Below are 13,795 nucleotides of genomic sequence, written 5' to 3' on the forward strand. Positions count from 1 at the left end.
AGGCCCTTATTTTTTTGAGGATGACAACGGTCTTGCGATTACAGTGACGTCGGCTCGTTACGTAGCAATGCTTGAAACCTTTATTGTGGAGCAACAAAAGAGATTTCCACCGATTCTTAACACAGCCTGGTTTCAACGAGACGGAGCAACGTCACATACTGCACGAATGTCGATGGCAGCTATACGCCGATTGTTTGGACAACGTGTCATTTCACGAAATGGTGACATTAGATGGCCTCCCAGATCGCCTGATCTCTCAGCTTGCGATTACTTTTTGTGGAATCACCTTAAAAGCAAAGTGTTCCACAGTAGACCTACAACGGAAGAACTGAAGGCAAAGATCCGAGAAGTAATTGCGGAAATTCCAGTTGAGATGTTACGTCAAACCATGAACAATTTAACGAAGAGACTTCGTGAGTGTTTACGTAGAAGAGGAGGTCATCTTTAAAAAATAAACTAAAATGTATGTATCCTAAAATGGCAACATTTGTACAATTACATGAAATAAAATCATTTTCTAAAAAAAATGTTTCATTAACGTTATTGAATTTTTAAAAAATTCCCGTTTCTTTGATTCACTCTGTATATTCTAATAAATGTTAAAAACAAAGTCCGGTTTATGTATGACTGACCTAGAATTAAAATTTTTCTTTTTAATCGAAGTTTTATCAGCATTAATTTTTAACTTTTATCAAACTCTGCACTTAAAAAAAAATGTTCATGTGAAATTTAAAACCAAAATAAATTCAGCCAACTTAATATTACAAAAAAAAAGAAGAAAAAAACAGTAAATAATGCCACACCACAGTTAACTTCAGTTGAAATTTAGCAGTAGTTACTTCTCTGTCGTTCTTTTTTTATTATTAACACATGTTTCTTATCTTTGTGGCAATGTAAGTTGTTTTTTTTTATTTATTTCCTTACGAGCAGTGTTTTTTTTTTGTAACCCTAAAAGTGTTTCTAGTAAAAATCAATCTAAAGATTCTATTAAATAATTTCTTTTTTTTTAAATATTAAACTTACTTAAAAAAAAAAAATCACTAAATATAAAAAAAAGCAATATTTAATTCTTCTTTTAAACTCAATTATTTTTTTTAATTCGATCATAATTGAGTGATAGAATGTAATTGGTACTTATTTGTTTGTTTTTTTTTAATTTTGAAAAACTACAAAAAATTGATATTCACAAAATTGAGATTTATTATTTTTTAACTTTTAAAGAGTTTAGTTATTTATTTTTTAAACTTATTTAGTTTTTTAATTAAAAAAAAAATAAATTATTTCATTACTCCAATGACTCAAACAATGTAGATTTTTCTGTTAAATATTCATAAATACAAAATGTGATAGTAATTACATGTACAAGTACACAGATTAAATAAGAAAAAATAAGCGTTCTAATAAAATCCAGTCGTCGTTTTAAAATCAATAAATCGAACTGAAATTTTTTCAAGTTATAATACAGTATTTTTGCTTAAAAAGAACATAAAAGCGATTTCAATTATTATCAGTTTCGTTTTACTTTTAAAATGTTTAAATTTAACATTAAAAAGTTTTTTTTTCTTTTTCTCACAAATGTAGAAAACTGGAGCCAAAATTACGAATATCGGCAAAGATTTCGGATTATTTCGCTACATAAATTTAAATGTAAATGGAAAAATTTATTAAAATATTTTGTCAAAAATAAAATTTTACTTACTTTTTCTCTCTACATTGAGCGCTTTCGCAGAAATCTATATTTCGTCAGAATGTATGTGCTCTCTTCTTGACTATTTTATTAACATATGTATATAATTGGTAACAAAAATAAAATGATACAGTCAGTGAATAAAAGAATAAACGCTATTACTTCTGTTAATAGATAACTTTAAATTAAATTCGTGTATCTAAGCGTTTAAAATTACATAATTCATAATAAAACTGGAGAACTCACCTGAACAGCTTAAACTTTATTTTATGCAGACTAAATTTGTATATTCCAAAGCCGCATAATTCTAATGAAAACCTCTGAAAAAAGAAATAGCACTTATTAACATAATTGTAAAATCAATATCATAGCGGATAAATTAACAAGATAAGTAAGACGATTTACAAATTTATAAAATAAAATGTAAAAAAACAAAATCATTCGATTTAAAAAAGAATTTGTTATTTATTTATTATTTTAACAAAGAAATTTATTTTTTAAATATTTTCAAAACCAATATTTGTTTTTCACTAGCAGAACCGGAAATGCTTCGCTATTGCTACATAGATTTGAGTATATATATATATATATAGGTTAAATGAACACAACTGAAATTTTGATAAAACCTTAAAAACCTGAACATTACGGAACTTCACAAAATTTAACCTTTCTCTTTATAAAATTGTCAAAACAGCACTACCTATCGGATTTAATTCAAACTACTCTCTAAACACAGTAGTCGATTCAAAATACCCCTTACTTTCTTTCTACCTAGAATTTCAATAGATTTAATTAAACCTTTTCCGGACAACGCGGACCATTTTGCAAAACCCGCGTGTAAATCGGTCCAGTAGTTTTTTAGTCTATAGCGCACACACAAACGAACATTACCTTTTATATATATATATATATATATATATATAGAAGAAGAGAGTCTGTTTGTATATTTGTTTGTTTCGTAAATATCTCGACACCAGCTGCACCTAGCAGGTATAGTTTTTGTAACTATATTTCTTTTCACGTAATTAATATATATTCTGAATATGAGCCAAATCGGACCATAAGTACAAGGTTTCGAAATATTTCGACTCCAGAGCCACCTAGCGGTTCCAAACTAATTCAGAAACTTTCGCGGGCGTGCTTACAAGAACTCACCAAAGTTTCAGAGCAATCAGATGAATGGTATAGAAACGCATATGGAACAAACAAACAAACATTCATTTATACATATATATAGAAAATAAATAAAAAAGATTTTTTGTAATGAAACAGCGGGTACAACAACTCTGGTCATTAGCTCGGTGGAAATTCGTAGCGTATGAAACGATACCATGCCTGACGGACCTCCGTACGAAATTTCGAAACGTTACCTACTCATTCACGGAGGTCGAAAATTGTTATAAGTTATAAAAACAATTTTTAAACAATATAACAATTTAATAACTTTGTATATACTTGGGGCAAGAAATTTTAATCTCAAATATTTTAACTTCCAAGAATTAATTTTTGTCAACTACTGAAAAAAAAAATCTTTATTCAGATTTAAAATATAAGATAATAAACGAACAATGTAAATAAATTTCAGGTAATGTTCTTAAAGAAAAACGTTCATGTAAACAAAGGTTAGGAAATTCTTCGTAAGCGAAGTGTCGAGTGGTGAAAAATTTAATCCAGACTGTAATAGTTTAACTATCGTGGATACCGGTGTTCTTTGGTGGTTGGGTTTCAATTAACCACACATCTCAGGAACGGTCGAACTGAGAATGTACAAGACTACACTTCATTTACACTCATACATATCATCCTCATTCATCCTCTGAAGAATTATCTAAACGGTAGTTACCGGAGGCTAAACAGGAAAAAGAAAGAAAGACTGTAATACTTCGGACCAAAATTAAGGGGTAAATCTATCAACACTAAATTTCACCTTTTTTATGAAATCTGAGTTGAAAAAGAAAATCTAACTTGACCATAACTGTACCGTTAGTAGTTTTCAAGAAATTTGAAGTCAAAGATAAAAGATAGTGTCGAAAACCTCACTATTTTATGTTTGGCATAAAATAACTTATTAAATGGAGAATAAACATATAAAAGTCTTACAGAAAAGTTATAAAGAATTTGATTAAGTCTAGAGGAGTTAAGTCGGGTAACCTTGAAAACCAATTGATAGATCCGGCCCGTCTAATCCGTTTATTTATAAAAAAAGTACTGTCAAATTGCTAGAGATAATTGTGAAGTTGCCCCTTCATGCAAGAAAATTATTTACTTCTTTTTATCAGAGGAACATCTTCCAGTAGATCTGGTAAATTATTCTGCAAAACGTTTAAGTATGAAGCACCCGAAACATTGTCATTCTTTTTTTTTCAATTTTTTACGTCAGATTTCATATAAAATTTTCCCTTAATTTTGTTTTTAATAATTACAATCTGGCTTAATCTTACCGAAGCCACAAAAATCAGAGCGAAATTATTTGCCAGCCGACACCCGTAAACGAAGCATTTCCAAAACGTTTTTTCTAAAACGTCAAGTGTTTCTTTAAAACGAAAAAACTATTATTCGCAAACTTTGGACGCCATTTTGAAAATTCTGCGGAAAAATGGGTGGAAAAATAGTTCATTCAATACTACGGAATTTTTCCTATTTTTTACAACTGGGATGTTATTTTTTGCACGTAAAAATCTTAATTTGATTGGTCTAAAACGTTTAACTATGCACATACGCGTCTAAAAAAATTTGCGTATGAACGTGAACTCATACGCTACTCATAGTTGTTTCGATTTGTAACGGTGAGAGTTTTTGTCAGTAGATGGGAATACAGAGAGCAACCCTTTATCTACAATCGTAGTTAAGAACAGCCGGCTCCAGAATTTCGCCTTCGCCAAAGTTCGTTATGTCCCTAATATATTACGCTTAAGTAGCTAAATCATAAATTTACTACAGTAAAATACGGCTTGCCTTTGATTTTGTCTTTACTACGCAAAGTTTTAGTTCTATAATTCGCTATATGATCATAGATGGTGACATTAATTCAAGATTATTCTTATTTCTAAGAATCATTACCACAAGTCCAACGTACATAATTAACATATACTCAAATCAAACCTATTAAACAAAACATACGCTATCTTGTAATTTTAATTCGTTTAATGTCAGTAGAATCTAATTCATCAGCGAAATAATAATAATAATAATAATAAAAAATTATTTAAAAATATGATAAAATTACTAATAGTAATGTAAAAAATTAAGTTATTAAAAAACCAACGACTTAATGTAATTCCAAAATTAATCACATTACGTTACACTGTTCCCAAATTGGTTCCATAAATAATTTTTACTTTTTTTTCCGGTTTAGCCTCAGGGAATTACCGTCAGGTATTATTTTGTATGTTGTATGTATGAGTGTAACTAAACCGCCGAGTCTTATGTCTGAGACTTATGTCTTATATCGAATGCATCTTCCCAAATTCGATCTTTAGTCCAAAACTCATTTTCAATTTTGATTACATTTCTTCAGTATGATGACCAGTCCTGAGGTGTTACAATTTCAATACTTTCTGTCGCTAGTTATCGCTTTCTGGTTAATGACATGTGACTGTGGTGTTACTAGATTTGATGTGTCTTTTAATGTTTGCCCAAGCTAGCTTCATGAAATTTAATTCGCTTATATAAGATGAATTCGAATACCAGAATACCCATGTGAGGCCAGTAGTTTAAAGAACTTGTTTTCTTTCTCTTTTGGCAGCAACGGCTGTATCAACTGAAATAGGTCAACTATCATCAGTTTCTCATCACAGCGAACCCCATTTTGCTTCAAGTAGTTCATCATGTCTCCTTTTAAACAAAATGGAATTTTATTTACTTGCTTTACATGGTACGGTGCGTTGTCCATACACTTCCTTGTTCTAAATTAGAGATTTTTTCTCTTTAATCTACGTCTGTAAATCTGCAAAATTAATTTTTCCGTGGTAATCACCGGAAGCAAAACCTGCTTGAAATATTTATTCTGTACCTTTAAGAAACCTCTCAGAAGATCCAAATTGAACAACGACAAGTCTGTTGGACAAACTGGTATAGTTTTAGTGTTCCCAAGACATTCTTACTTTGCCAACATTTTTGAAAATTTATAATGGTATCAACTCAAGTTTCATCTAAAACATACTTTCCCATGTGCTTCGTTCTAACTTCCCTAATTTTCTGTAAATATATACATCTTAAATTAATTTTCTTGTCATGCACTAATACCTTACGGACAAATATAGTAGGGACTAACCCTAATTTTTGCAACAACCTTTTGTCTGATTTTCCATTATATTTGAAATAACGTACTGATCAAAACTATCGATGTCTGCGTTACGGTAATGAGGACGGATTCTTTTTCTCCTTGGGATGTTAACGATTTACCTTTAGTAGCACGAAGTTCTTTTTTTTATAGCATCCACTTTTTTTTTTGTGACACTAAAATATTTTTCGCTTTAGTTAATGGAATCATCATCATCCTGTTTGAAGAGAAAACTCTTCTGTGCAACAAACTATGACGTGAGCAATTAATTCTCTTTCATAGCTAAAAATTGTTTAACTTGTTTTCGAACATTCGAATCTGTTTCCATTATAATTGATAAAACTAACTTGAAGAGTTTCGCAGTTACAAAACAAAAATTGAAAAAAAAACACTACTAGTACTTATTTTTTAGATTAACCTTAAATACAAAAAGTCACAACACCACACTAGTAATGGAAACAAGATAACGGCGCTACACCCGAATTTGATTTTATAATGACTGACAGTCTGATAGGCGGAGCACTGCGTTTACTTGACAAACACTTTTAGAATGAATAGTAGCTTCTCATGCGCGTGCTCACTAAGGCTTTTTCCCGTACCCCGTATACAACAATCCATTGCACTTCTAGTTGCGGCCAATCGAGTATTAAATAAAAAAAATATTTTTAAAAACTTTATAAAAAAGTTACATACATATTTTTATTACTTCTCGACATATTCTCTACCCAAATTCAAGCACTTGTATTTCTATTCTCACTTCAAAGTACGGCGCTGCCATAAGTACCATCCGTCCTTTAAGTCCATCCGTGAGTTCATTGGTTCAATTTTTTGAACAGAGAAAATCAGACTGTGCCAAATCAGTGTTATAAAAGGGATGGTCAAAAATATGCCATTTAAATTTGTTAGGACACTCGTATGACTAACGAAGGTATGATGCTGTGCGTTGTCATACAAAAAATATCCCATCCCTCACCGTTCATTTTGTATCACCCGCCTAAGCTTTGTCAACATTTTAGAATAAATGTATCCGATTAAATTCTGCCAAAAAATAATTCTTTACGAGCTCAAACCATGGCAGCAATCTTTTTCGTTTTTGAAATCGGTTTTAACCGGATTACACTTACTAACAAGCTATCGGTATGGTTTATTCTTCGAACTTACGGATCGGCGACCGGTTGTTACCCGGCAAAATTAGAAATTAAAAAAAAAATTTCCACTATATTAGCAAATAACTTAAATATTTTTTATAAAATTGAAAAATATGTCATCATCGGCGGTAGAGGAGAGAGAGAAGATACCGTACGAACGAGTAAATATTCGTAAAGTGCTTATAAGATTTATTACCGAGTCAAGTTATAAACTCCCCCGAAGGCATTGTAAATTGCAATATAGAGAACATTTACTAAAACTCTTGTAAAATAAAATAACCTCTAACTACTTCCCCCTCCATTATATTTTAATATCCCCCCTCCGATTCTACATGCTTTAACATTTATCCCTTTCTGTCGCATTATAACCTTATACGCTTTACGGAACAAAACCGCAGCAAACATTTAAACGTAGACATGCAAATAGATAGACTAACAACAGACAAGCGAACATGCTTATAATGCTTTCATTTAGGTACATGCATACGCAGGCTGTTACATACTTGCATAAAGTTTTACTATTTGAATAATTTAACAATTTGTTACCTGATGTCTCTCATTTATTGTACTCTTCCGTAGGGAATTCATCCCCTCTCCTTCGACATTCCATTATTCTACGCAATGTTTTATTTTATTAACGCACGTAAAATTATTCATTTCAGGCTTTATTCTTTATATATTTATGAACTACCACATTATATTTTGTTGTTGTCAACATTTGTTTAGTCTATTTTATTCATTTTTAAGTTTTTTTTTTTACGTTAATTTCACAGTAAAAACATAAAAGGAACTTTACATCGTTTAACTCGATTTAAATTTTTAAATATTTTTTTCAGATTTAATTCTTTTCTAAAATTGTCTGAAATGAACGTTCGATCATAATTCACAAAAGAAAAATAATTCCCTTAAAAAAAAAAAACATTTAAATCAAAGGAAAATTGATCTCGTTAGAAATAAACGCTAAAAAATTATTTAAATTTAATTTATTGTCGTTTTTATCTCTTAAAATTTGTATTAAAAAAAATCGTAAATGAATTAATCATGAGAAAATTATCTAGAAGTGTGGAATCCGCAGTTATAAACCCACCACCAACGATATTAAAATATTTACATTTTCTATTATGTATCTTAGGTACAGTTATATGTGATACTAAGTGATCTAACGTGTGACGGAAATCGTTTCCCGATAATGGCTCATAAATTCGTAAAAATTAATGAAAGACATGATTTTCCATGATATTTTTCACCGAATTAAAAAAAACACTTATTACTTATTTCTAATGTTTACGCTGTAATTTCATTAACTCAGTGGCGGCTCGTAGCTAAAATTAATGAGAGTGCTGCTCCAGAAAATATTTAGCCTTTGTTTAAAAATGTAAAAGGAAACAAACATATATAAAATGAAAATTTATTCAGAAAATTGATAAATTCCTAAAAGAACAATATGAGACATTTTTTACTAACGTTAACCAAAAATGTTACAGTTCAAGCTTGATCTATTCATTTAAAAATGAAATAATTCTTCCTGTTTTGAAAAAAAAAATAAAAAGAATAACTGCAAGTAGGATAATAATCTAATTCTATACTTTATCACATTCAAGAATATGGTACCCGGATTTTAAGCACAGCACACGTGGAGTAAAAAAAAACTTACCTTCCACCAGCACGCCAGGGTCAGCACTACGAGAGCGACAGTGTTCTCTCTCCCTCGCGTGTAGCTTCCTATATGCGCATGCGCACAACAGCAAAACACCACGCCGCTGAAACTGTGAAGCGCACAGTTCCATATAAAGTTTTTTTTTATTGCGACCGGTGTATCCATTAGATCCCTTCAACGCATTTAAAAGCAACAAGAACAACACGAAACTACCGGAAGTGAACTCAGTACTTCCCGTAAAAAACACCAAGGAAGAAGTAGAAAATTGACTAATGATCTAACTTCAGTTGATACAAATTTAAATTTTCAAAAATATTGGCAAAGTAAAAATGTCTTGGGAACATTAAAACTATACCAGTACATCCAACAGACTTGTCATCGTTCATATCGGATCTTCTGAGAGGTTTCTTAAAAGTACAGAATAAATATTTCTAGCAGGTTGTGCATCCGGTAATTACTACGGAAAAATGAATGTTGCAGATTTACAGAAGTGGATAAAAGAGAAAATAATCTCTAATTTAGAACAAGGTAGTGTGAACATTATGGACAACGCGCAGTACCATGTAAAGGAAGTAAATAAAATACCATTTAAGTCATCTTTAAAAGGAGACATGATCAACTACTTGAGGCAAAATGGGGTTCGATGTGATGAAAAACTGATGATAGTTGACCTATTTCAGTTGATACAACAGTTGCCGCCAAAAGAGAAATAAAACAAGTTTTTTAAACTACTGGCCTCACATGGGTATTCCGGTATTCGAATTCCTCTTATATAAGCGAATTAAATCCCATGAAGCTATCTTGGGTAGAAATTAAAAGATACATCAGATCTAGTAATACAACAGTGACAGAACATTAACCAGAAAGCGAGAACTAGCGACAGAAGGTACTGAAAGGGTCACCTTTAATCATACTGAAGAAATGTGATCAAATTTGAAGATGAATTTAGGACTAAAGATCGAATTTGGAAGATGCAATCAACAAAGTTATCATAAGTCTCGGTGGTTATGATAGTAGTGAAAATTAATCGGAGAACAGTGATGAAGAATCAGTTGAAAGTGACTTGGAAGAAAAGAAAGGCAATGAAGATGAACTTCTAGCGGTTCCGATAAATTTCTAAGAAGTTTAGTAAATCTTCTTCAGTTTATGTCATGCACATTACACTTTGAATCTTTTGGAATAGTGCAAGCCTATTGATATACTCATGTGGCAAAATTAGTGCAGTAAGATTTAAACGTGCGTGTTAGGACGGGACACGTTTATCTTTCATTCATTCAATAGGTGTAAGCTACCCTAAGAATTCTACTTAGTGTGAAAAATATCTTATACTGTGCGTTAGTTACGTGTGGAATGTATAGAAGAAATAAATTATAAGTGTAAAATTATGAACAGAAAATTATTTTAAGTACTGTATAGCCTGGAAATGCTGTTATAAATTTAACTATATAAGTTACTCGCAAATTGTAAGTAGAAAAACAAATTCTATTAATATGAAATAAATTCTAATATTAGAAACCATTAAAATTACATAAGAAACGATTTGTTTTAATTTTACGAGAACGAGGAAATTATAATTCAGGTATACAGTAAGAATGTGTGATTATTTTAATGAGTCAACGTTTTAAAAAAAATTTAATCTGCTTAGAGAGAGAGAGAGAGAGAGAGACAGAATATTATCTCAAGCTCTCTCATTTTTGCCTGTTTAGCCTGTGGGAATCACCGTCAGGTATTATATCAGAGGATGATATGTATGAGTGTAAGTGTAGTCTTGTACAGTCTCAGGTCGACCATTTCTTAGATGTGTGGTTAATTGAAACCTAACCATCACAAAAAAAAAACGGTATCCACTTTCTCTACCTACTCAATCTCTCTCACTCTAATGTTACTTTTCGTAACTTACACTATTCGTATATCTCATAACAAATATATATCATTTAAATCGTTAATTTTACACTAAAGATTTCACTACAAATTATAAAGATATAAAAACTTATGTCAAAAAATTAACGGTACTGTAGGTAGTTCACCACAGATATTGAACAATTAATTAATATACAAAATAAATTAGTTTTACGAACATGTAACTTAGGTTTTTTTTATTTTAACTAAATATTCTCAATTTTTATTATTAAGAAATTATACTTTTTTTTTACAATTAATAATTTTATTGAGATATATAATATTTATGATCTGGATTAAATATGGCAGAGAAATAAAGAGTAAATTCACCATAAAAGTAAATTTATGCTAGTGTGCTTGAAGATTGGATACAATATAGCAGACGACTGGGGAGACAGTGTATTATTCGTTTATCTTAATGGAACCAGCTGCAACGCTCTCACTGTTTATCTACCTGCCAAGACATGTGACCTGATGTGTCTCCTACATTACTCGCGTTTTATTAATTAAACAATGAATTCTGTTTTAATAGAAAAAAATAACTTCTGGTATTTTTATTCCAAGTAAATGACAATTTGGTATCCCATTTGGTAATTTGAAAAAGAACTAAAAGATCATTAATAGATATATCGATTATTCAACTGGTTGACAGCTCCTATCTTTTGTAATAGACGGAATACCTGTAGAATTACTGCGCAGTGCAGGTGAGGAAGCGATTGATAGATTATACAAACTGGTGTGTAATATTTATGAAAAAGGGGAATTTCCATCAGACTTCAAAAAAAGTGTTATAGTCATGATACCAAAGAAAGCAGGGGCAGATAAATGTGAAGAATACAAAACAATTAGTTTACTAGTCATGCATCAAAAATCTTAACTAGAATTCTATACAGAAGAATTGAGAGGAGAGTGGAAGAAGTGTTAGGAGAAGACCAATTTGGTTTCAGGAAAAGTATAGGGACAAGGGAAGCAATTTTAGGCCTCAGATTAATAGTAGAAGGAAGATTAAAGAAAAACAAAGTAACATACTTGGCGTATATAGACCTAGAAAAGGCATTCGATAACGTAGACTGGAATAAAATGTTCAGCATTTAAAAAAAATTAGGGTTCAAATACAGAGATAGAAGAACAATTGCTAACATGTACAGTAACCATACAGCAACAGTAACAGTTGAAGAACATAAGAAAGAAGCCGTAATAAGAAAGGGAGTCCGACAAGGATGTTCCCTTTCTCCGTTACTTTTTAATCTTTACATGGAACTAGCAGTTAATGATGTTAAAGAACAATTTAGATTCGGAGTAATAGTACAAGGTGAAAAGATAAAGATGCTACGATTTGCTGATGATATAGTAATTCTAGCCGAGAGTAAAAAGGAGTTAGAAGAAACAATGAACGGCATAGATGAAGTCCTACGCAAAAACTATCGCATGAAAATAAAGAAGAACAAAAGAAAAGTAATGAAATGTAGTAGAAATAACAAAGATGGACCGCTGAATGTGAAAATAGGAGGAGAAAAGATTATGGAGGTTATGAAACCTGATTATCAGGTTTAATCTCCTTTTGTGAAAGGATTCAGAATCGAAATGCACCCAAATAGAATTATGTTATTTGGGAAGTAGGATTACTAAAGATGGACGAAGCAGGAGCGATATAAAATGCCGAATAGCACAAGCTCAACGAGCCTTCAGTAAGAAATATAATTTTTTAACATCAAAAATTAATTTAAACGTCAGGAAAAGATTTTTGAAAGTGTATGTTTAGAGTGTCGCTTTATATAGAAGTGAAACTTGGACGATCGGTGTATCTGAGAAGAAAAGATTAGAAGCTTTGGAAATGCGATGCTATAGGAGAATGTTAAAAACCAGATGGGTGGATAAAGTGACAAATGAAAAGGGGTTGCGGCAAAAGATGAAGAAAGAAGCTTTTGGAAAAATATAGTTAAAAGAAGAGACAGACTTATAGACCACATACTAAGGCATCCTGGAATAGTCGCTTTAATATTGGAAGGACAGGTAGAAGGAAAAAATTGTGTAGGGTGGCCACGTTTGGAATATGTAAAACAAATTGTTAGCGATGCAGGATGTGGGGGGTACACCGAAATGAAACGACTAGCAGTAGTTAGGGAATCTTGGAGAGCTGCATAAAACCAGTCAAATGACTGAAGACAAAAAAAAAAAAAATCTTTTGTAAATCTCTTGGCAGTCAAAAATCATTTCAACTGTTTTAATGAATGTACAATCCAATGGACACTTTAAATTGCAGTGAGATGTACTATAATATATTTACTAACGAGTAGAATCTTTATTTTTCTTACTGACAAAAGATATAAAATAATAAATAACATGAATGACAAATAAAAATCAAAAAGCAAACACTGAATTCTTGGAAAAAAAAGAGGGATTTTAATCTCCAAAGATCTATAAAAGATCTCTGGCGCTTTAATGAGATGTAAGACTGAAAACACGTAACCCGTGAACAAAGTGGGCAAATGGAACAAGTGTGTAGGGAAACACCTGGGTTGTTATAAGCGAGAAGACGAGGTGTTTTTTTCTAATTTTGTGAAAGGAGATTAAACCTGATTATTTCCGTACGATTCAGAATCGAAATGCACCCAAATAGAATGGCGCCGTCTTTCTTCTCGTCAGCAAAAAAAAAAAGTGAAAACAACTAGGCCTTCAAGGAAAAAAATGGTTACAACCTTTTGGGATATGTCGTGATTCTCATTTTGACTGATTTCCTAGAATAAAGATCCACAATATATAGTGTTCATTTTGAGAGATCATTAAAGAAGTTTAAAAAAGCTATCAAAAAGTATAACAGTCGCATTCCACGAATTAGGATTCTGTCACAACGTAAAAATGCACCGTTCTTCGCAACGAATAATTAAGAGGTTATGACTAAAATGGGGTGGACTGTAACGTCTCAACCGCCTAAATTCCTGATTTGTGAGTTCAGAATTATTTCCGTTTCCCCCTTTTAAATTGGTATTTGTTTTAGGGGAATATTTCAACCGATTCAGAAAATGTTAAACCTGCTATGAAGTTGCGGTTGAAAATTACACATCAAAGCTTATTTCCGAAATGGAGGCAGCAGTCGAAAGAAATGTAAGCGCTATTTTTCC

At 31.4% G+C, this 13,795-nt stretch overlaps 1 protein-coding gene across 1 annotated transcript in view; it reads right to left on the minus strand.

Moving 5' to 3' along the window:
- LOC142333352 (uncharacterized) overlaps positions 1–13,795 on the minus strand; it is a 388,438-nt gene that overhangs the window by 333,318 nt on the left and 41,325 nt on the right. Inside the window, exon 2 of the mRNA XM_075380375.1 lies at positions 1,934–2,007. The gene's annotated coding sequence lies outside the window, so the exon portion shown is untranslated. The remainder of the gene's footprint in view (positions 1–1,933; positions 2,008–13,795) is intronic.

Source organism: Lycorma delicatula, chromosome 12, assembly GCF_047948215.1.
Source record: "Lycorma delicatula isolate Av1 chromosome 12, ASM4794821v1, whole genome shotgun sequence".
Lineage (NCBI taxonomy): Eukaryota > Metazoa > Arthropoda > Insecta > Hemiptera > Fulgoridae > Lycorma > Lycorma delicatula.